Below are 22,964 nucleotides of genomic sequence, written 5' to 3' on the forward strand. Positions count from 1 at the left end.
TAGTGGTAGAGTGCTTGCCTAGCATGCACGAAGACCTGGGTTTGATTTCTTGGTACCACCTACATAGGAAAAAGCCGGAAGTGGTGCTGAGGTTCAAGTGGCGGAGGTCTAGCCTTGAGAAAGCCCAAGGACAGTGCTCAGGTGCTGAGCTCAAGCCCAGGACTGACAAAAAAAAAGAGTCCCACAACTGATATTATCAAATATATTTAACAAAAGAAGTAAAGAGAGAAATAATGTCTCTAAGGCCACATAGCAGTGGATGTTAGATTCAAAGCCTCAGACTCTAATGGAAGTATTTTACATGCACATATAGAAAGAATGTACATAATATATTTACAAAATTGTAAGAAAGTTAAGCCAAGGAGTAAAGGTAGGGGGAGCGGGATAAGAAAGAATAATAAGCCTAGCACTGGTGGTTCATGCCTGTAATTCTAGTTACTCAGAGGACTGAGATATGGGGGCTATAGTTCAAAGCTAGCTGGAGCAGGAAAATCTATGAGAACCTTATCTCCAATTAACCATTAAAAAGACAGAAATGGCTCTCTGACTCAAGTGGTAGACCATCACCTGGGAACTCAGAAATGCACATTAGGTGTTTCCTCCACAGACGTCCTGCAATTCAGGAGGTGCTCTATAGGTTCATAAGAAAGCATACTGACTTTGTCTGTTTGCCACGCTGACATACTACATGTCAACACACCTCAGAGAGAACACAGAAAACCCAGAAAAGGGAGACCTCAGGTATTCTTTAAACAAGGGAAGCACCCAGATCCCCATCAAGAAATAATGTTTAGAAACCCCAAATAGGTTTCTTTCTCAAAAATCCTTTAATTAAATACAGATGCTTGGAACCCATCCCAGATCTATTAAGTAAGACTCACCAGTGGTCAAAGCCTGGGTGGATGCTTTAAATATTTTGTGTATTATATAGAGTACACAGTACCCAGACAAAGTCCAGCTCAAATCTCAAAAGCTGTATTGTCTACCTGTTCTGGGAAACAGAACAGATAGATCTTGGAGAAAGTGTTTGTTATCTACTTTCTGGGGAACAAATTAACCCCAAAGCAGATATCTTAGAATGTCAAACATTAATTATCATATGGTTTCTGTGAACTGGAATTGGGAATGCTTTAGCTTGGCTGGATCAGATTATAAATTATAAATGCAATTAATCAAGGTTATCTTAGCATTAAAGAGAGGAAGTAAGCTAAGTAAACAGTGATGGGAGAAATCTGGATCAGGCCATACCTGATGCCAAAAATCCTTGGACTGTCTTCCTTTGCTTTGAAGTTAGTTAGAGTATCTTCCAACACAGCTAAAATCTTTGACTCATACACTGGCTACAAATAGGTCACTTAATTTTTGTGAGCCTCAAATTGCTTCATCTCACAAAAATCAGAAGACGATGATTTCATCATATGAAAGTGATGACGATGATGATCAAAAAGATAATAACAACCATCACAGAGGCACTAGAGAATTGAATGAGTTATAGTTGTGAATCACTTTTTGTCCTGTAAATCTTGGTGGTTTAGTAATTGTTCTGTATGTTTTCAGATTCTGAGACTTTGGTTTAGTAATTGGGATAAAGAACTATGTTAGTGATGATAATGTCTTTGTATTTTCAGTATATATTAACATAAAAAACTCAATAATCCTTTTTACTTTCAGTAAAGAGATAATGTATGCCTATTTCTGTATTTTTTTTGCCAGTCCTGGGCTTGAGCTCAGGGCCTGTGCACTGTCTTTGAACTTTCTCAAGACTAGAGCTCTGCCACTTGAGCCTCAGCACCACTCCCGGCTTTTTTGTATGTATGTGGCACCGAGGAATCGAACCCGGGTCTTTGTGCATGCTAGGTAAACACTTCACCACTAGGCCAAACTCCTGGTCCTATTTCTGTATTTTTTTAGGACTCAAAATGAAGTTAGACTTATGCTGTGATTTTAAAAATTGTCTCTTTCTTTCTCTCTGTCTCTTTATATATCTCTTTCACAGTCTGTTTTTGTTGCTGTCTCTGTCTCTCCCCTATCTTTGACAGCCTTCTATTACAAAGTCTGTAATATACTGGGAATTATAAAAGCAAATGGGCTACTTTGCCTATGGGATTAACTTAAGTATAATAGATTCTACGGAGAACTCAAACAGTGCTATCTTTTAGAAAGAGTAGGTCAAATATCAACAAAATCAGTAGCAGGAAATAGGTACATCCAGGAAGGGTTGGGCGAAGTGGGAAAGGGGGCAGATGAATGAAGAAGGGAGAGAGGGAAGGAGAATGAAGCCAAACATTAGGAAAAGTAAGGGAACGGTGAGTCAAAGGGGATTGAGAATGTTGAAGGGGTGATACCAGTATGATGCACTATATTCAGAAACCGCTTTGAATGGCACCACCTTTGCACAAACTTAAAAACCAAGAAGAGGAGAGTTTCTTCCCCACATTTGGGTCCAGGTAGAACCGCGTGTAATTTACTTGGAAATGGGAACTTTTTAGATGCAACTAGCATAAGGATTGAGATGTGATTCTCAGATCTTGTCAATATTTCAATATTGAAAAATATTCTCAGTATGTCCCAGGGTTTTCTTCTTTCTCTTGTTTAGAAACACAAGGCTCGGCATATAAAACTTGAGGCCTCCTAAGACAAAATTAATCTCTTATCTCATGAATTCTCCTAATGGTTTAGTATGGATCCTAACTCTAAGGACACTGTCATTAGAAGACATGTGAAAGAAAAAGAGACATGCAACAAAGAAAGAGGATAAGAAGATGGAGCAGAGATTAAAAAGATGCAGTCACATAAATAAGGTTTTCCAGTCGCTACCTTAAGCTCTGAGGCAGGCAAGATGCACTTCTTGCTCAACCACCATGCCATTGGCTATACATATCAGACTTGTAGCTGGGTCGTGATTTACAGTAATGCTTCAAATCTATGGATGTTTAAAGGAACTCAAAACTTCAGTCACTTGGAACTGTCATATCACATGTCCATTTCAACATACTTTGGAATTGACAAGTCTTTTTTTTTTTTTTTGCAAAAAATCCTTCCTTTCTTCAACATTCAATTCTATATTCCAGCAAGAAAACGAAGAGCCAGAAAGTTCTGGAAGCATGTGTGCCCACTGTAAGCCACCAGCTCCATCAGTGAGCAGACCCTTGACTTTCTCCTTAGGGTAAAATGTAGGCAACAACCTTGCAAGGTGATGAGCCCTATATTTCTGGAACTAGGGAAGAGGAAGGAGGAGGGAGAAGAGGAGTAATAAAGTCAGGATGGCTGATTGGAGCTATTTTCAGCAGGCCAGTCTTTTATAACTCCTGTTTTGTTCCCCAGTTGAACTGACCACTGCTTGATGAATTGTGTTTATCTGTAGTTCAGCGATAAAGTTCTCTTTTAATTCCCCACTGAATAGAAATATTTAGGGCAATGCCACAGCTGTGTTTATTCTCACACTCCACCACAGTTATGTAAATACTGCCTATGGAACTATTTCTGATAAAGGCCCCGTACCAACCCCAAGGAATTATACGCTCACTCTAGATGTCTGCCAAGATGAGCAATTTTGATCCAGCTTGGCACAGCATATGAATGATATCACAGCTTCTCAGAGATCATTTGGCAAACCTCACAATAAAAGAGTAATTTTCTTCCCTTCTTGCTCTCTCAAAGGTTTCCACTGAGCCAAATAATATTTCCCAGCATTCTCTCCTCTTCTTGTTTAGAAGCACAAGGCTGGCATATAAAAATCTTGAGGCCTCCTAAGACAAAATGAATAAATAAAACAAAAGTATAACCTGGCAACCGAGATTCCAGGTGACCTTTCCCCTTCAATGTGAAGCTGGAGGAAAGTCCACGTGAATCTAGGTGGGAAACTGTGGCTGCCTGGCCTGAAGAAACCACAGGAATCAGGGGATGCAAATCACACCATGCTGGCTACCAGTTCCATGAGTCTACAATTCTTAAGGCCGATAGAAAAACACTGTGAACAATGGCTATTATCACTGGAGAGTGGAAATTTGGCCTACTTTTTTTTTTTTTTTACCTTTCCTTTCTTCTGCACTTTCCAATTTGTTTTGTGAAGCAATCAGATGAGAGAGAAATTTATTTAGAAATTTATTTATTTGTGCCAGAGGCTGGTAACTCATACATGTACTTATATACTCAGGAGGCTGAGATCTGGGGATGGTGATTCAAAGTCAGTCTGGGCAGGAAAGTCTATGAGATTCTTATTTCCAATTAACCACCAGAAAAACCAGGAATGGAGTTGTGGCTCCAAGAGGTAGAGCTCAGGGACAGTGATCAGGCCTGGAGTTCAAGCCCCCCAAGCAGGAAAAACAGAGGAAAAGAAAAGGAAAGGAAAGAAAGGGGAAGAAAAGAAAAGAAGAGAAGAGAAAAAAAGGAAAGAAAAGAAGGAAGGGGACAAAAGAAAAATGAGTGTAAAGCTCAGCAATAATTTCATGAGTGAATCAATTCAATAAGAAAAAAACATGTTCTTAGGTGAAATAGGTAACACTGGGGAAAAAAAGATTCTACTTAAAATCATAAATGAGTTGAGACTAAAAGAATTGAGGGCTGGGAGCATGGTCCAGTGGTAGAGTGCTCGCTTAGCATGCATGAAGCCCTGGGTTCAATTCCCTGGTACCACACCCACAGAAAATGCCAGAAGTGGCACTGACTCAAGTGGCAGTGTGCTAACCTTGAGCACAAAGTGTCCAAGGACAGTGCCCAAGCCATGAGTTCAAGTGTCAGAACTGGAAAAAAAAGAATTGAAATGACAAGAAAATTACCTGTAAGGATATTCAGAAGGAACGTATTGGTCCCACTGGAATGTGAACCTCATATTACATCCATTTAATCTTTATGACCATTTTAAGAGGTGAGTTAGGTTAGTGCATCCATGGGGCAGGTAGAAAGATGATTCTAGGATCAAGATGGTGGAGTTAGGATAAAAAAATTGGCAGTTTGTAGTGGGTGTCTTTGTCTAGTCCATCCAGTCAGTAACAGGAAAAATTAGGACTGGAAACAAAATTCGTATGACTCTAAAATTTGTGTTTTATCCTTTTGCATCTATTATGCTTTGAATATGTTACTGCCTGCAAAGGTCCATGTGGAAAGTTTTGCACAGTATCACTAAAGTGGTGTTAAGAAGTTCTTGTTAGAATGTCCTTAGTGCACCCTCTGAAGGGATTGGGGGACTGAAACCTTAATCATTTTGTTTCCTGGCTTGTTATATGAGCGGTTGCTCTGACAGTGACCCCATAGTGGCCTGCTCCTTTCACCAGAAGCCCAGAACAAACAGAACTGTCTCAGTTTGGATTGACATCGTGGGACAAGTATACCTTTCTTCTGTATGAGATACTTGACTCCAGACATCTGTGTTTCAGGAGTGAAGCTAATACATGCTCCATTTAGTAAGACATTTATCAAATGTGGTGTGCTGTTTAACACAGAACGGAACATTTGTCATGTTGTTTGCTGCTCAATATCTTTTCCACTCCCTTCTTGTGCACTTGGAAAAATCTCTAAATTGTAAGATGAATTTCCCCAAGGCACCTCTTGGAATTCAAGTTTCTATTCCTTTCTTGTTGCTTCGGAACAGAGCCACTCACACAAAATAGCAACACTAGAGGAGGCAATGCCAGAACATACTTGTGCAGGCATCCGTCTCTTGGCAGATACGGAGGTGGAGGGTGTCACGTGTCCATGGTGTAAGCTGACACTGATGCGAGCCAGGAGTTTGTTCAATGTGGCATTTTCCTAGAGCATCTCTCGCCATTGTGCTACTCAGCGTAGTTCTCTGAAATCTTTGGGAAATACATGGAGAACCCTGATGTGCTTCACCCAAGTGGATTCTGCTGCATGAAACCATAACCCTCAGTTAAGAAGGCAAAGGGTTTTGGAAGCCTGTGGTAATGATGGAAGCTAATGAGATCATCTGAAGAACGTGTGAAGTGTGGACAGTTAATGGAACAGAAGCCAGATTTTATATTGACGTTCAGAAAAATCCCATTTCAAAAACAGGTCATGCATGACACGATGTTCTGCTAAGCTCTGACACTATCTCTTACATTGGCTGGGTTTCAGGGTTTTTTTTTTCAGTACCATATAAATTTACAAAATATGTGAAGAATTTTTTTCAGCATGTTGACCTTTTCTTGGAGAATGATATCCTTATCAATGTTTTAGTAGAGGAGTCGGCTAATGTCAAAAGTAGAGAAAATATTTTGTTTTCCCACTAGACATTTCATCAGTACCTTACAAAACATTTCATGGTTTGACTTTGCTCCACTAATTAAAAAACAGCGTTTGCTCAAAGAAGGAGCAAGTATCTAGAATCTTGAAACCTTACAGTGATAAATCATGGACACCACAGCCCAATCCTGAGCACATAATTTGGAGTCTGAAGGCCTGTTGTTATCTTTCTGAATTCAGTTATCTTGGGATAAGACGGTCAAATTTCCCAAACGATAACAGAGAATGTCCAGTACAATCTGAATTTTAGATAAGCATAGTTTCTAAGCGCTGTAGATAGGCCCAATGAAAGAATCAGTTGTAGAGATTTTGTAAAAATACATGGATGAAAAAAGGATGTATGCAATATAAAACGCATAGGACACTGTGAATGGGGAAGAAGGAAAAGCTAAGGCATTGCTATGGTTTCTAGGTTAGGCAAGACCTCACTATAATAAAAAGACGAAAATGGTCAGATTTGGAGACACATGTTATGTTTAGTGAAATATCGTCATAGTCATTGTCTTGTCATGCTATCACTTTAAACCCGCAGTGTCTGCCAGCCACTCCCCCATGAGGCTGTTTATTACACTTTGGTTTCATTAATGATATCAGATACTTTCAAAAAATCCACTTGACTGACCCTATCGGCCCTGAAGTCTCCTGTTGTCTTGCATCGCACCCAGTCTCCAAATTTTATCAGTATTGTCTTGGTCTCCAAATTTATCAGTATGATCTGACTATTTTCTAAATCGCGTTCAAGACTTTAAGTAAATTACCGAGTGTTTTCAGTGTATCTGAGACAATTGCTTATATAGGGTAGAATACAAATTTTATTTTCTAGGTCAACTTTGATTAAATGGTAACAGCCTGAAACACTTGAAAAGGAGGCTGGGGTAAGTTTCTCATTGTCGGCTCGACTAGGAAAACATGTTGTCATCATTTATCTGTGTTTGTCTCTGGCATGGAGGTGACACATGGTTAGCACTTGTGATACATATTTAGCATTTGAGAGTACATTGGCATACTGCTTTCCAGTAGTGGCCACTTCTGTCTTTTGACTATCCTGCCCTGGGCAGCTACTCATATATGCTCTTACCACGGTGTGCTTCCTTCCCAGAAGCCTCAAACAAATGACACTGTCTCATCTTGACATCTTGAATTTTCTTTTCCCTTTTAGATTTTCATATTTTTAAAAATTGTATTGTTGTGGTGATGTACAGAGGGGTTACAGTTACATTCATCAAGTAATGGGTACATTACTTTTTGAACATTGTTGTCCGTTCCCATGTTTTTCTCCTACTTTGCCTCCCCTCACCCCTTCCCACTCATATTGTTTTTCCCTTACTTTCCCTTTTTCAAATAAACGTATATACAATATACCAGATACCACATTCATCTTGAACTTTCTGTGAATTAAATAAACACCCCTCCCTCCCTCCCCTCCTGTTCCTCCTCCCCTCTCATGGTGGTGAGGCTTGAACTCAAGGCCTGCGTGCTGTTCCTGCACTCTTCTGCTCAAAGCTAGCACTGTACTATTTGCGCCATGGCAACATTTTTGGTTTTCTGATAGTTAATTGAAAGTAAGAGTCTCATGGCCTTTCTTGCTCGGGCTGGCTTTCAACCTTGATCCTTAGATCTCAGTCTCCTGAGTAGCTAGGATTACAAGTATGAGCCACCAGCACCCAGGTAACCTTTTCTCTTTGTAAGTTAATCGCTACAAAAAATACGTTAATCGCTACAGGCATTCTGGGCTGTGGCACTGAAGCCAAGTAAAACTGCTTAATTTTCATATATGTTTTATATACATATATGTATATATATGTTTTTATATGTTTATAAAATGTGGCATGCTGTTTAAAAGAGAATGGAGTATTTTTTTCCCTAATGTTGCTTGCTGCTCAATATCTTTTGAATACCCTTCTGGTGTGCTCGGGAAAATTTCCAAATTATAAGTGGAACTTGCCCAAGGCACATACCAGAATTGAAGTTTATACCCTTCTTTGTTGCTCAGGTACAGGGCCACTCACACAAAGTAACAACACTGGAGGAGGCCATGAGAGTGCTTCATGGTAAAGCTTGTCCACTGTCATGCCATCTGTGCAAGTTGAGGCAAAATAGAGATGATCTTTCAGTCAGCTGATCATTCGTGTGTGTGTGTGTGTGTGTGTGTGTGTGTGTGTGTGTGTGTGTGTGTTCATTAGTACTTACTGGGGAGGTAATAGAAGGCTGTTCTTGCCATTTCCTTTCTTCTCCCTTCTATACTAGTGGTGTCACTTTTATAGTTCTATGTTACCATTCTTGACATAATTCTTTCTCCTTTATTGAAAGTTATTTTTGAATAATACTATTTAACTACATAGTTCAGAGTCCTTCAGCACTAAAGTAACTTACTTAGTCAAACTTATTTTTCTGAGAAGGTTAACTTGCTCAGATTACATGTAGTATCCAGTCAATTCCAGAATGGAACATTATGGCTTCCTAATACCATGGTTACCACCTAAGATTTTCTTGGTCTACTACAGTAGCCAATATTTGATCTTACGAGCATTTCTCAGATTAGTAGCAAGAGCAGTCTTGCCAATGTGCAAAGCAGGATCAAAAGGTGGCACAGAAATAAAGCAACTAGTTTTATGAATCAAAAAATGCTGATATCTAAGAGAGAGCAGTATCAGTAGTTACCACCTAATTCATTTGTAAAGAGTACCAAGTTAAATAATAAGATCTGTTTGCCCCATGCACAAAATTGTGAGGAAATGTCATTTCATTGACTAGCCTATCAATTTTTCTCAGGGTCCAGTACCTATCATAGATGGCATAAGGTATGTAAAGAAAAGGAGAACTCAACACAGGCATTGTTGAAATAATCACTAACATGACAGTCTATCTGTCTGGGATGAACAAATACTTCTCTAAGTTCCCAAATGACATGAGAGTTTCCTGATATGAGATTATAATTTGTATTTGTCTTAGGAGAGGGAATTTTTAAATTTCAAGTCTCAACAAATTATTTATAAAAACACAATGCTGGTAGTCGCTGCTACAGGTCCTAATTAAAATTAAAATAGAATTAAATATTTCTTTTTAAAGTCGCCTTTTGTCACAGTAATAGCAAGCAGCATGAATATCAAAGGGAAGACCTAAGATGCATGGTACAGTGAAGAATTGCTGGGAGTCTACAATATGAAATGACCCAGGGAATTTGATTCAGAAAGTGGAAAGACTGTGAGGGGACTAGATAGAGGGAAAGAAGAGCAGAAACTAGAGTGATCCAGCTTGGGGAGGGGTACAATCAAAGCCAGCATTAATCATTTTGAAGGAATCAGAGGTTGTTTAATCCTTTATTCCACATGTGAGCAGTCTTATTTTCTTTTTGCCAGAACTGGGCATGAGCTCAGGGCCTGAGCTCTGTCTGTGGACTTTCTCAAGGCTAGAGCTCTACCACTTGAGCCTCAGCACCACTTCCAGCTTTTTTCTATGTATCGAACTCAGTTCTTCATGCATGCTAGGCAAGCACTCTCCCACTAGGCCAAACTCCCAGCCCAGCAGTCTAAATTTTAGAGACAAAGGATAGATCAAGATCATACCTGCAGTTGGAAATATGGAATCTAGAGTTGAGGTTTTTTAACAATCAAGTTTTCAGAGAACCAACGGACAGAGACCTTACAACGTGCAAAAGGCAAATGCCCTTAAGATTTTTCCATAGGGGTGGTCCTGAATTTGGAGTTAGTGGTATTTTTTTTCTTTTGAAGCAATAACTGCAGTCTTTGTAGATAGTACACTGTGAAAGGCTTCAGGAAATGACAGCTTCATAATTATTTCTTCTGTGGGAGTCTTTGCTCAAAGACATTTTGACCTCTTTTGCTGATAGCAATAATCATTTTCATTACCAGAAAGATTTAAACAAGCACAAACAAATAAATCAGTTACCCATAAAACTGTTGCTTTTTCTTCAGTCTATATCTGAACTATCTAGACAAGTTTTAAATTGTCATATATTGCTGTGCTGGTTGCAAGGAAAGGTGAAAATCAGAATAATGCAAATGTTCATCCCAAATTTTGAAAGGTCATACTACACAGAATTCAATCTTCTTCAATTCTTCTAGTAAATGCCAAGGTGCCAGCAAAGAAAGTCAGTCTCTCTGTGAAGCAGCAAAGCTATGGGCTTAGATTTGTTTTATGTTGATTTCATTAGCTATTTTTCCTCCCATTAAAGTATATGTGAAGTCACAGGATAGAAAGATGGAAATAAAGGAAATGAACTCAGAATTTTACATGTTCTTGATGTGAAGGACATGGGGAGGAGAGGAGGAGGACTGCCAGGGTGCCCTGAGCTCCTGGGTGGATCATGTGCCTTCCCTATGCCTCCGCCTTGCAGCATTCCAAGCATGCATTCCCTCCAGATGTGTGAGTCAAGTGACTGAACTTTGTATCACACAGTGCATCTCTGGCAAGTGGAGTAAGAGTTGCTTATCAATTAGCATGGACAGCAATTATGCAAGACTTACACAGGCCCTTTCTAAAAACACAAAGGGAAAGAAGTAAGATTTTGGGTTAAGGCCAGTATCGATAACCCATAATCACATTTGAATAATTCATTAAAAAGTAATTATTGGGGGCCGGGAGTTTAGCCTAGTGGTAAAATGCTTTCCTAGCATGCACGAAGACCCGGGTTTGATTCCTTGGTACCACATACATAGAAAAAAGCCAGAAATGGTGCTGAGGCTCAAGTGGTAGAGCTTTAAACTTGAGAAGAAGAACTCAAGGACAGTGCTCAGGCCCTGAGTCCAAGCCCAGGACTGGCAAAAAAAAGAAAAAAGAAATTATTGAAGGTTGGTTCCTTACTAGGCAGCCTACTAGTGGTACGGATACTGAGTCAGGTAGTGTGGTACAGGCTGCAAGGAATTTATTGTCCAGCAGCTGGAGGGGCCAGTAGATAAAGAACACTATGATCACATGTGGCATAGTGGTTGCGTCATTCATGGAGCCAGTGTGCCTGATCTATGTACTGGATGTGTGCAAGACTGCTGGAATAAAGAAACTGACATCTATCCCTCTTAGTTTTGCATCTACAGATGGAAGGGGACAAGACTGCCATGGTAATGTCCCTGTAGCTCAGTTTAGAAAGGACAAGTGAACTGTGCACTGGTGGCTCACACCTATAATCCTAGCTAGTCAGGACACTGGATCTGTGGGTGATGATTCAAAGCCAGCCTGGACAGGAAAGTTTGTGAATCTCTTATCTCTAATTAACTAACAAAGAGCCAGAAGTAGAGCTGAAGTTCAAGGGGTAGCACGCCAGCCAAAGCTGGCAGAACAAAAAAAAAAAAAAGAAAGAGCTGAGGCACAGCAAATTGGCCCTGAGTCCAAAACCCAGTACCGGCTCAAAACAAAGGGAAAAGAAAGGAGAAGCTGATTAAACCACAAAGCTGAACTGGAGAACACAAAAGGAACATTCCTAGGTATATGATGGTCTCAGCCAGGTACATAAGTGCAAAATGCCACTGTACCTACTAAGACCAGTGTGGGATTCCTGGAAGTGTCGGGGAAAGGTAAGCAAGGAAGTGGAGGGGAAACAGATGGGAAAGGCTGAGAGGGACCACTGACAGGAGTATGTAAGCTGAGTGACATGACCAAGGCCATGTCTAGGTAGGCAGGATGGAGTAGAACATTCCTAGAGGCAGAAGACTGCTAGAATCTCTTTGTACTCATGGGGCAGCAAACAGCAGGGCAAACACGAAGGAGACAATACTTTAGATGGGAAAAGTTAGACCAGGCTTAGGAGAACTCATATTAGCTATGACCATTTGCTTTCTGAATCAATCCTGGTATCTTTGGCACCTCTGTTTCCTAAATACTGAATTAAAAAATCTGCCAGTCCTTGGACGGACACTGGATTTGCTGGGCTTGGGAGGCAGGCCACAGAGAGAATGCTAGATGTAGTAGTTCCAGTTACTTACAGACTAGTGAAGGGGATGATCCAAAATAACTCTAACACATGGCAGAACATGTGTACCATTAAAAAAAAGAAGAAGCACAGAGTATCCAGGAAAGTAAAGAAAGGAATGTGGAATGATGAGATCAGGAAATCCTGCAGGAAGACTGACATTTGAGAAGAGACTTAAGGAATAAGAGGATTGAGACAGGTGGAGAATAGATTGCAGGCAAGCTACTGTGAGCACACTATGACCAGAACTAGAAAGGCAGGAAAGATGAGACTAGTGAAAAGAACAGCAAACAGTTCAATCACCTGGCAAGTTCTTGCTTTAACTGTACTTAATTTTCAACAATGTTTTTGAGGACCAACATATAATATCTTGTACACATTTCAGGGGTACAAGTTTAGATATGCATTTATTCCCCAGTGAGTCTTCCTTTCCCTAGTTTTTTTGAAATATAGAATATGAATTCTTCCATGTGCTGTAATTATTTTGAGATTCACCCACATTTTAGCAAGTGCCAGTATGATCATCTACTGCATGAACCCATGATGGTTTAGCCATTATTTGATGAATATTTGGGATATTTCTGGTTTGGGTGCTGGTGGTTCAGGTGTCTGATCCACACTACTCAGGAGTCTCAGATCTAAGGATCACAGTTTGAAGTTTGAAGCCAGCCTGGATAGGGAGGTCTCTGAGTCTTTCATTCTAACTAATTGGCAAAAAGCCGGAAATAGCATATCAACTGGTAGTGCACCATCTTTGAGATGCCCAGGTGATGAGTTCAAGCCCTAATACTGGTAAACACATGTAAAAGGATGCTGTTATGCTTTGTTTAGATGAAAGCTTTCAATTCTCCCATGTAAACAGCTTGGTAAAGATTGCTGGTTCATTTGATAAGTATGTGTTTAACGTTTTAAGGAACTGCCAAACTGTTTCAAAATGACAGTAACAATTTTCATTCTCAAACTGAAGTATAGGAAAGTTTCAATCCTTGTACATCTTTGCTGACGTTGTCTTCTTCCTTTTAAATCAATACGTGTGCAGAGGCATCTTATTGTCATTCTAGATTGAATGATTATAGTGACTAATAATATAGAACACATTTTCCTGTGTGTATTTGCTTTGCAGTTGTTTTCTATGATGAAGTACCTACATGAAGTTTTCCTCTTTGGGACCGGAAGCTTGGCCTAGTGGTAAAATGCTTGTCTAGCATGCACAAAGACCTGGGTTCAATTCCTCAGTACTACATACATAGAAAAAGTCAGAAGTGGTGCTGTGGCTCAAGTGGTAGAATTCTAATCTTGAGAAAAACCCAACGACATTTCTCAAGCCAGAAAAAAAATTCCCCCTTTTAAAAATTGCATTGTTTATTACTAAATTTGGATATACATATATATATAAATTATATATGTATACAATAATATAACACAATATAATATATAGTATAATATCTTGTGTGTCTGGGACGACAGTATGGAAAGGAAAGAAACTACATGTGCAGAACTTCTAGAATATCTTTGTAATTATGATTCAGTGGATAATAGAGCAAACACAAAGGAGAGAATACTTTTTAATATATTATGTTATGTATTATATTACATAATATTACAGGTATGTGTGTATATAGATTCCACACACATATACATGTTATGTACACATACATATAATACAATTGCATATTGTATGTTTGTATGTACAATATATTGTATAATGTATATTACATATTATATATAATAAAAGTGTATTTATATATACATAGTAGCTTTCACTCTTACGAGTTTGGGGTGGGCAGAGATAGTCTTTTCATCATGACAGTGTCAATTGAAGTCAGTTCAAAAATATTTATTGAGGAGCCACTGTATATTTGGCACTGTCTATAAAGATGAATCAACTTTGGGCCGGGAGTTTGACCTAGTGGTAGTGCTGGCCTAGCATGCATGAAGACCCGGATTTGATTACTTGGTACCACATGCATAGAAAAAGTGAGAAATGGTGCTGTGGCTCAAGTGTTAGAGCTCTAGCCTTGAGAAAAACCCAAGGACAGTGCTCAGGCCCTGAGTTCAAGCCTAGGACTGGCAAAAAAAAAAAAAAAAAAGAGATGAATCAACTTCTAAGAGACTGCATTCCTAATAATGGTTTACAGAAAGAGATACTTATAAGAACCAATTATAGGCTTTGCATACATGCCATGTTTTTAATACTCCTTCCCATTTTCTTGTGCCTTCAACATCATCATTAATTTTTCATCAAGGACACCTGGCAGAAACAATACCTCAAACCCCAACACTTTATTAACCATTCAGAGCCTTAGAAAAAGATTTGGAGCAGAAGTTGACCCTCTAAGGTGAAGCACTTTATGCTGATGAGCTGTTGGTTTCTGTTGCTTGCTATTACTCTACTCTCATAACCATAGCAGAAGCATCAGGCAAGAGAAAATGAAGCTTACAATGGCTCAACCCTCTGCTGGAGTAATGGCTCAAGACTGAGCACATCGTAAGATTGAGCTACACCAAATGTTCTCCATAGTGGTTCGACATTGAGATGAACCTTTGGAAAACTTTTTGGAAGCAGTTTGTTGATTTGTTAAAAAAAATGGATTGTGGGCCTGGAATTTTGCCTAGTGGTAGAGTGCTTGCCTAGAACAAAGGCCCGGGTTCGATTCCTCAGTACCACATACATACAAAAAATCCAGAATGGTGCTGAGTCTCAAGTGGTAGAGCTCTACCCTTGAGAAAGTCCAAGGACAGTGCTCAGGCCCTGAGCTCAAGCCCAGGACTGGCAAACAAACAAACAAAAAAAGGGATTGTGAGCTAGGATCTGGGCCAGGGCAGGTATTCTTTGAAGGACGAATCAGTTTTCTCATCTGCGCCAAAAGAATTGATTCTGATCACTTATTAAAGCTTTATTTCCACAGCACTGAGTGAATTTAATTAATTTTTCCACCACCCATGCCCTTCTTAGTAAATCTCTCTCACACACGTGGATTCACTAGGAAATTGGATTTCCTCTCTTAAAAAAATCAAATAGGACATTCAACTAAAGGCTGAGAGATGAGTTTGGTGAAAGCCTCTGATCTAGTCAAAATGAAAATGCCTATGAAATAGTGATGAGCAGCATCACATGAAAACACTGGTTTCCATTCTCCACTCATGGCAATTCAGCAGTTCTTGAAAATCTTGGGTGATGCCATATTAGGCATTTCTCTGTCGCATACTTCGAATAAGTAGATAGAAAACATAAGACATCACTCCCAGTCTCATTTTGCTGTGAAATCATTCTTGGGCCTAGGGCCTCTTCTAATTGGACCTCATTATTCTAGTATAAAATGTTCAAAAACATATGTTCTAGAAAGTATAGTGGAGCTTCCTTATTGCTCATGAATTAGTACATTCTATTAATGACTATGTGTCAAGCATCTACTTATTGTGCAGCACTGAGTCAGTACTAGACAATTAAGAATGGACTAAATCAAGGTTCTGTATCAAGAAATCAATTCAGAGAGAATCAAGCAATAATAATGTGATGTCATGTGTTCTATAAAATTACTTGGAGACAAATCTGAGAGAAATGTTTTGTCACTGGAGAGAGGGCATACATAGAAGAAAGGCGATACAATGTTGCTACCATGTAAGAGTTAGAATCTGTGGCCACATTTCAACCATTGCTTAAATGGAGAAATTCAGGGAGGTTGTGTTGTATGAGTCAGAAATTTGAAATAGGAAGCAAGTCACACATCATGACTGAAACCATGTATATAAGACGAGCCTCTTTTCACAATCATTTTTTTTCGTATCTCTTATTTAGAAAGATGGTGGAGGTTCCGAACTGGTTTTCTGAGTCGATTTCTTTTTCTTTCTGCCTGTTTTTAAATCTTTATTTTCTGAGCTGCTCTTAATTTTACTGTTGCCTCAATATTCTTATCTTATGAATGCCCCATTTTCTGCTGATGCTTGAAGACTATCCATTAGTTATGATAGTTTTTTCATATATTTTTATTGTAATTAATAGAAATTATATTTTATTTTCTTTATTTGTGCTCTTTGATTTTCCACTTACCTTTGTATTTTTTTTTTAATTTTTGTTTTGATAGTCCTGAGGCTTGAACTCAGGGCCTGAGGATTGTCCTTAAGCTGCTTTGGCTTTACCACTTGAGCCACTTCTGGCTATTTGGGTAGATTACTGGAGATAAGAGTCTAACAGATTTTCCTTCCCATGTTGACTTCAAATGGTGACTCTCAGATCTCAGCCTCCTAAATAGCCAGGATTACAGGAAGAGCCACTGGCACATGACTTTTTTTGCGGGGGGAAGGGGCGGTAATCTTTCCTGCTGGAAGTTCTCCTCAAATATCTGTGACTCTTTATTGAGGTCTAGGTTAGGAAACCTGACAAAATCTGTATATCAAAATGTAGTTTGTCAATCGATGAGAATTCATGTACAGTTATTGCTTGGAAATGTTCCCTTATTATGAGATCACTTCCAAAAGTCAATGTTCAGATGTTTTCTATTCATTTACTTACGAAAGAGTGAATCAAGTGTGGATGAGGTTGGACAATGGATGAGTGTGCGCATTCTAAACATCCAGACCCTTGGCACTATTGAATTTGCCTAGAGTCTGCATTTTCAGCCCTGTCTGTCTGCAGGCTATGGGCCTCTGTAGGTTGTATAGAGGCAAGGTCCTCAAATCTGGCTGAAATCATTTTTGTCTCCTGTGAGGATCCCCTGAAGTCAGTTACCTGGCCTCATTATTGTCTGTCCTTCCATGAAGAATTAAATAACTGCCTCCACTCTTCTCTTGTGAGTTTAAACCTACTTTGCTATCTTTTTTTACTGGGATCTTAGAAGGGAAAGGTGATTAACATGAATGGCCAAAACACACTGTGTTTTGCTCAATAAGTATCCTTGCATAATTGGGATCTTCGTGTACAATAGAGTGCAAAAAGGTTCATTTTAATGAGCATTAAAAAACCCCACCGTTTTATAACCTTGTTATTTTGAAGAAAATCTACTTCCTTCATAAATAAACTTTAGCATCCATACTAATTATCATGCATTTTTAATCAGTGGGGCATGAATTAGTAGGGTTTCTGTAGCAACAGTGAGCTAGTTAAAAATTCCTTAGTTTACTTTGAGAAAAAGTTGAGAAGTCTCACCAAGCAAGATGCCATGATTTCATCAGTATGCAGCTCTCTGAATTTATTTTAGGCCTTTCCCTTTTCCCTTCACACTATTCTAGGAAAGTTTCAGGTTCTCCTCTAAGAGCACTGGGAGAGCTTGAACTTGACCATGTTAGTGCCGAAGCCTTTTCACTAATGTCGACTTTCGAAACATAGGTCTTGATCCTTTGCTCTCGATATACTAATTGAACTCCATTTGGTTTGCAAAATATCTGTCTTGTGATTTTCCAGCTGAGATAATGGTGTCTCTGAATATAACTCCAATGCTATCAAGCAAGCACCTAATGTTCAAATAGGTATTACCTATATTAATGTGCCCACAATGTGAAGGGGTTCCCAGAGACACCCAGCCTGCTTTTGACACAGGTATAGGTTCCTAAATAATATTAAAATAAGAATTCTGATCTTATTGGTCCATTAAATATGATTGAGATAATTTTGTTTCATTTGAACTTTTGCTATAGAGACAAGGTCTTACTATGTAGCCTAGACTATCTGCAAATTTAGGGATTATGGTCATATGCAAATTTGTATGGGCCATTACCAGGACTTGAACTCAGGGCCTGGGCCCATCCCCTGCCTCTACATCTCAGGCCACAGCTACAGTACCAGAGTTTTGGTCATTATCTGGAGATAAGTATCTCACAGATTTTCCTGCCTGGGCTGGCTTTGAACTATCATATCTCAGCTTCCAAAGTAGCCAGAATATTTAATCTTAAATTTCAGATTCTACAAAGATTGTTTTGGTTATCTAACTTCTATGCTTTTTGTCTTGCTTTTATTTTGTATTTGCCACAATTCTTAGAATTGCACATGGAAATCACTCCCTAAATTCATGAGGGTATTTGTGATGATATCAATTCCAGTTCTGGAAGGACACAAGGATTATCCAGGAAAGATGAATGAGAGGACATTTAATGCAGGAACATTTTACAGAGGATGAGGCTACATTAAACAAACCAACAAGAAACAAGGTAGATCCAGGGTGTTAGCAACAACAGAATACCTCTCAGCTCAGATTTTAGAATGACCTTGAAAATGGTTGCTTTGGAGAAGGGTGGGGGGGCATTTGGGAGCAGGCCAATACCTCTCTACTTTCTCTTCTCCTGCCCTGCAATCTTTGGTGATGCTTTATCACCAAAGGAAAAGAAGGGCCAAGAGTGAATCTGGAGGCAAAAATAGATAAACATCACAAAAGCGTATTACATTCTGCCACTTTGAAAATAGATTTAATGTATAAAACACAAGTGGTAACTAGTTAGAAGAAAATGTGGTTAACCCAAGCCCTCCATTTCCTGATCCTGTCCGATAAAAAAAAAATCTAGGACAGCCCTGAATCAATATATACAGTCCCCAGATTGGTAACGATTTCTTTTGGCCACAATGATCTAAGTGTGAGAGAGGAAAACAGAGTTCATTTCAGTCAAGCTGGAAGGTGCAAGTGGAAGGAGCAGCAGAATAGTCATGGTAGCTTAGCCCTGGGAGGGTCAGGGGTAGATGGTTTAGCCTTCTTGGGAGAGAAGAAAAAGTCTGAAGGAATCTCTTCTTCTACTGTGAGAAAGCTGTAGCCTGGGGAAGACATGGGAATGTGTGCTGCTGTCGCTATCCCAAGCCAGTTCTGACAGTGAAATGCACATACAAAGGCATTGCATAGACAGAGGCAGAGGAACAAGAGGAAGCAGGGTACGGGATCAGGAATCATTCATCAGTGGGAACCAAAACTCTAGGTTTGCCAAGCCGTTTTCACATTCATTTGCTTTCATCTAAAATGCCAAATTATTTACTGTTTGGGTGTTCATTTTCATCTGCAAGGTAGTGGGCTATTTTTCCCCACCTCAAATAAAACCTTCTTTATCATCTGTTATGAAACACGCAGTAAATGCCAAGTTGTGCAATTTGTTTTCATTGCCTGTGTTATTAAATGCACAGACAATTGGAAGGTGTTTCTCCTTGTTACCTGGAAACGAAACATCAGATCCAAAAATTAAAAATTCACTGAGTTTTTTTTCTCTCAAGTACTCTGTTCATTTGTCTTTTTTTGATCATGGGGCGCTTGAACTCTGGGCCTGGATGCTGTCCCTGAGCTCTTCAGCTCAAGGATAATGTTCTACCACTTCAGCCACAGTGCTACTTCTTTTCTGGTGGCTAATTCGAGATAAGAGTCTCATGGACTTTCATGCCTGGCTGTCTTTGAACCATGAACCTCAAATCTCAGCCTCCTAAGTAGCTAGGATTACAGGTGTGAGCCACCGGCACCCAGCTCTGGTAATATTTTCTTTTTTTTCATATATTTTTTATTGTAATTAATAGAAGGGTTACATTATATTCACCAGATAGAAGGTGCATTACTTCACAAACATTGATACCCTTTCTCATGTCTTGGTCCCCATTTCCCTCCCCCACCACGCCCCTCATCTTGTTTTTCCCACTTCCCTATCCAATTTCAAATAACCAAATACACATATATACAATATATCAGATAACAAGGTGAAATACTGTTAACAATATGAGATAACCAAGGGACAGCAAAAGAGATGTGAGATAACAGTACATTAAAGCCAACACCCACTCATTATATGGCTTTTGTTTCTATATCCTGGAGGTCCTTTCATTTAGCATCATACTATATGGCCTTATGTATCTAGGTGTTGTTTTATTGTAAATCTTTGCTAGGAGAGCCTAAGGTTTCTATTGATTATGACAAATGAGGGAAACCATTGAGTCTATGTTCCTTTAAGTCTGGCTTACTTCACTTAATATGATTTTTTCTACGTCTTTCCATTTCCTTACAAATGGGGCGATGTCATTCTTTCTGACAGCAGCATAGAATTCCTTTTGTATAAATACCACATCTTGTTGATCCACTCATCAACTGAGGGACATCTAGGTTGGTTCCATATCTTTGGTATGGTAAATAGTGCTGCAGTGAACATTGTTGTGCTGGTGGATTTAGTATGTCCTTGTTTCTGGATGATTGGGTAAATGCCAAGTAGTGGAATTGCTGGGTCATAGGGGAGCTCTATGTTTAGTCTTTTGAGGAACTGCCATACTGCTTTCATAGTGGTTGAATGAGTTTGCACTCCCACCAACAGTGTGGTAGTGATCCCTCCTGGCCACATCCCTGCCAGCATCTGTTGTTATTACATTTTTTTGATCATGTCTGGCAATATTTTCTTTTGCATGTATTATGCAGTCACAAAAAGGTGATTGGCTTTCAGTCACGGCTAGCTAGTCTATATTTGGTGACTTGTTTTCTATTTACTATCTGGATGAGACTCCGGCTAATTAACTTCCTTGATTTTTTTTAAATATACAGAATAAGTGTGATAGTGTCTCTATGTATGTACTGTCTATAGAATTAATAAATTGACCTTAGGCTAGAACCTGGGACCTAAAAGCAGTTAGCAGAAACTACCTTTTCTTGTTCCTCTTTTCTTTGAAAACTATTCAGACTTACTGAAGAGTGTCAAAAGATTGTTCAGTGCTAGGGACAGCTGGGTAAAATATTGAATTGACCATTATAAAAAAATAGCCAGTTCAGTAGATGAAATCCATACCACAATTTTGTAAGTTTCTATCTGAATCAACAATAGCAAATAGCTTCAAGAACTGGGTCAGTTTGCAAATAGCATCTTTAGATTAATTTCTCCAGGAAGAAAAGTCAAGCTTCGAATCACTAAAAGAGTACAGAACCCTACCAAGACCACATACAACTTTACAGAAATACTCCACTGAGTTTTGATGGCATGGTTCTTTAGCTTGATGTCAGGTTCAAAAAGCAGAGTGACATATAAAGCAAAGGTATGAGCCAGAGTAGAAAACTAAACTGCAATATCCCTACTGACAGCAGAGTAATCTCAGAAACCTATTGGTTTCTATTTGTCTCACTTTTCCAGGCTTCCCAAGTCTACTGTTATTATACCAGATAAAAGTCATGCTGTTCTTGACCAATTGACAACACAAAATCTGTTTGTAATCACTGTTGTCTACTTCTGAAGGTATATATCTTGTATTCTGTCCACCTGTTCCTTTGGATTTCTTTATAGGGTGACAAGTGCATTATTTTGAGTCAGATGTTTAGAGCTTCTGCTCTCAATGGAAATGAAAACAAGTAACCAGTGCTGAGCTCAATTAACTAATGAAAAAAAAAAGACTCACTGTAGCATTTGAGAACTATTTCTCTCTTGAAGTCTATACACTGTAGAAGAAGGACATGAGGTTTTAGAAACAGAAGGTCATGGGTGTGAGTCTTAGCTGTGTAATCTTGAATACTTTTACTTCTTGAGCCCACAGTTCATCCGTATAGAAGATGTACAGAATCTGCACACTTTTCAGAATTGTCACACAGTTTAAGTGCCCCTCAAAATGCATGAGTAAGTGAACTGGGTTTTTACCAGATAGTACATCAAAACACTAAATGAAAAGGTTCACCTTTCAGAAATGGCAATTTTCTTCTGAGTTTTGGGAGAACCATATTTATTTTTGTTTATATGAATTCTGAAGCTAGAAATGAAACTTAAGACAAGCTCATGCTTATGTAATTATGCTTAAAATGTGTACTTACATAATTATTTTACATTAAACACAAACTTGCAGAGATGTAAGCTTATATAATTCCACAATTAAGAGTTCTTAGACAGAAATTACTTAGAAGCAATTACACAGAAAACAGTAATAGTAAATATTACCAGTCAAATTGTAGTGAAAGACACCTGTTTCTGAATAATAAGAGACTTACTATAGAGAAATAGTTGCCTGTGAAGAAAGAGAAAGAGGAGAAGGAAAAAGAGGAGGAAGAGGAAGAGAAAATAGGAGGACGAAGAAGAAAAGGAGAAGGAAGCAGAGAAGGAGAAGGAGGAGGGGCAAGAAGAAGAGAAAAGGACACAGAGGAGAGACAGTCTCAGAAAAATAATTTTAAACAGGCCCAGGGTTTTCACTAATAACATACAGTCCTCCAAACAGTGATATTATCAAGAAAGCATACAACTACTTAAAGATAATATTTTTGAAAATAAAGAAACCTTGCATATAACTCATTTGAAAAAGTATATATTTGCTTGAAATAATTATTCACCATCAGTCACACATGTTAGACTAAAAACTCACAGGTGCAAGAAACCAGGAGTACATGCTCTTCCCCAGAGCACTTATGCAGTAACTTAAACATTATAGAATAGTTGATTGTAAACATATCTGAGAACTTCAAAACTATGTTGTTTCTCCTGATAATGTATGTTAGAACTTGACTCTTGGAAACATTAAAGACACTGTAATCACACATCACAAACAATGGAAACAGAGAGCAAGCATGCTAATGGAAAAGATTAATGTTTTAATCATATTCTTCTATAGCTTGCATATTTTTCATAGGTAGATGTTCGTGTTTCACCTGCAATATATTATCCAGACTCAACAAATTGTCTCTTCAAGCCATCCGTAATAAAGCATTTATAATCACTGAAAAAATGAAAAGGAAAAGGAAAGCAGAGAGCCAATAGGTTTCTTTGGAAATACTAAAACTATACATTAGGACAGTGAGCTGAGAACCCAGAGAATGGGCTGAGGAAGGAGTTGATGCCTTGAAATTGCTTCTCTACCTACAGAATCCCGGCAATTAAACCTCAG

The 22,964-nt window shown here is 38.8% G+C and overlaps 1 protein-coding gene across 1 annotated transcript in view; it reads right to left on the reverse strand.

Annotated features, from left to right (window-relative positions):
- Sntb1 (syntrophin beta 1) overlaps positions 1-22,964 on the reverse strand; it is a 213,688-nt gene that overhangs the window by 82,163 nt on the left and 108,561 nt on the right. The gene's annotated exons all lie outside the window — the stretch shown is intronic.

Source organism: Megascapheus bottae, chromosome 9 (assembly GCF_031878675.1).
Source record: "Megascapheus bottae isolate mThoBot1 chromosome 9, mThoBot2.hap1, whole genome shotgun sequence".
NCBI lineage: Eukaryota > Metazoa > Chordata > Mammalia > Rodentia > Geomyidae > Megascapheus > Megascapheus bottae.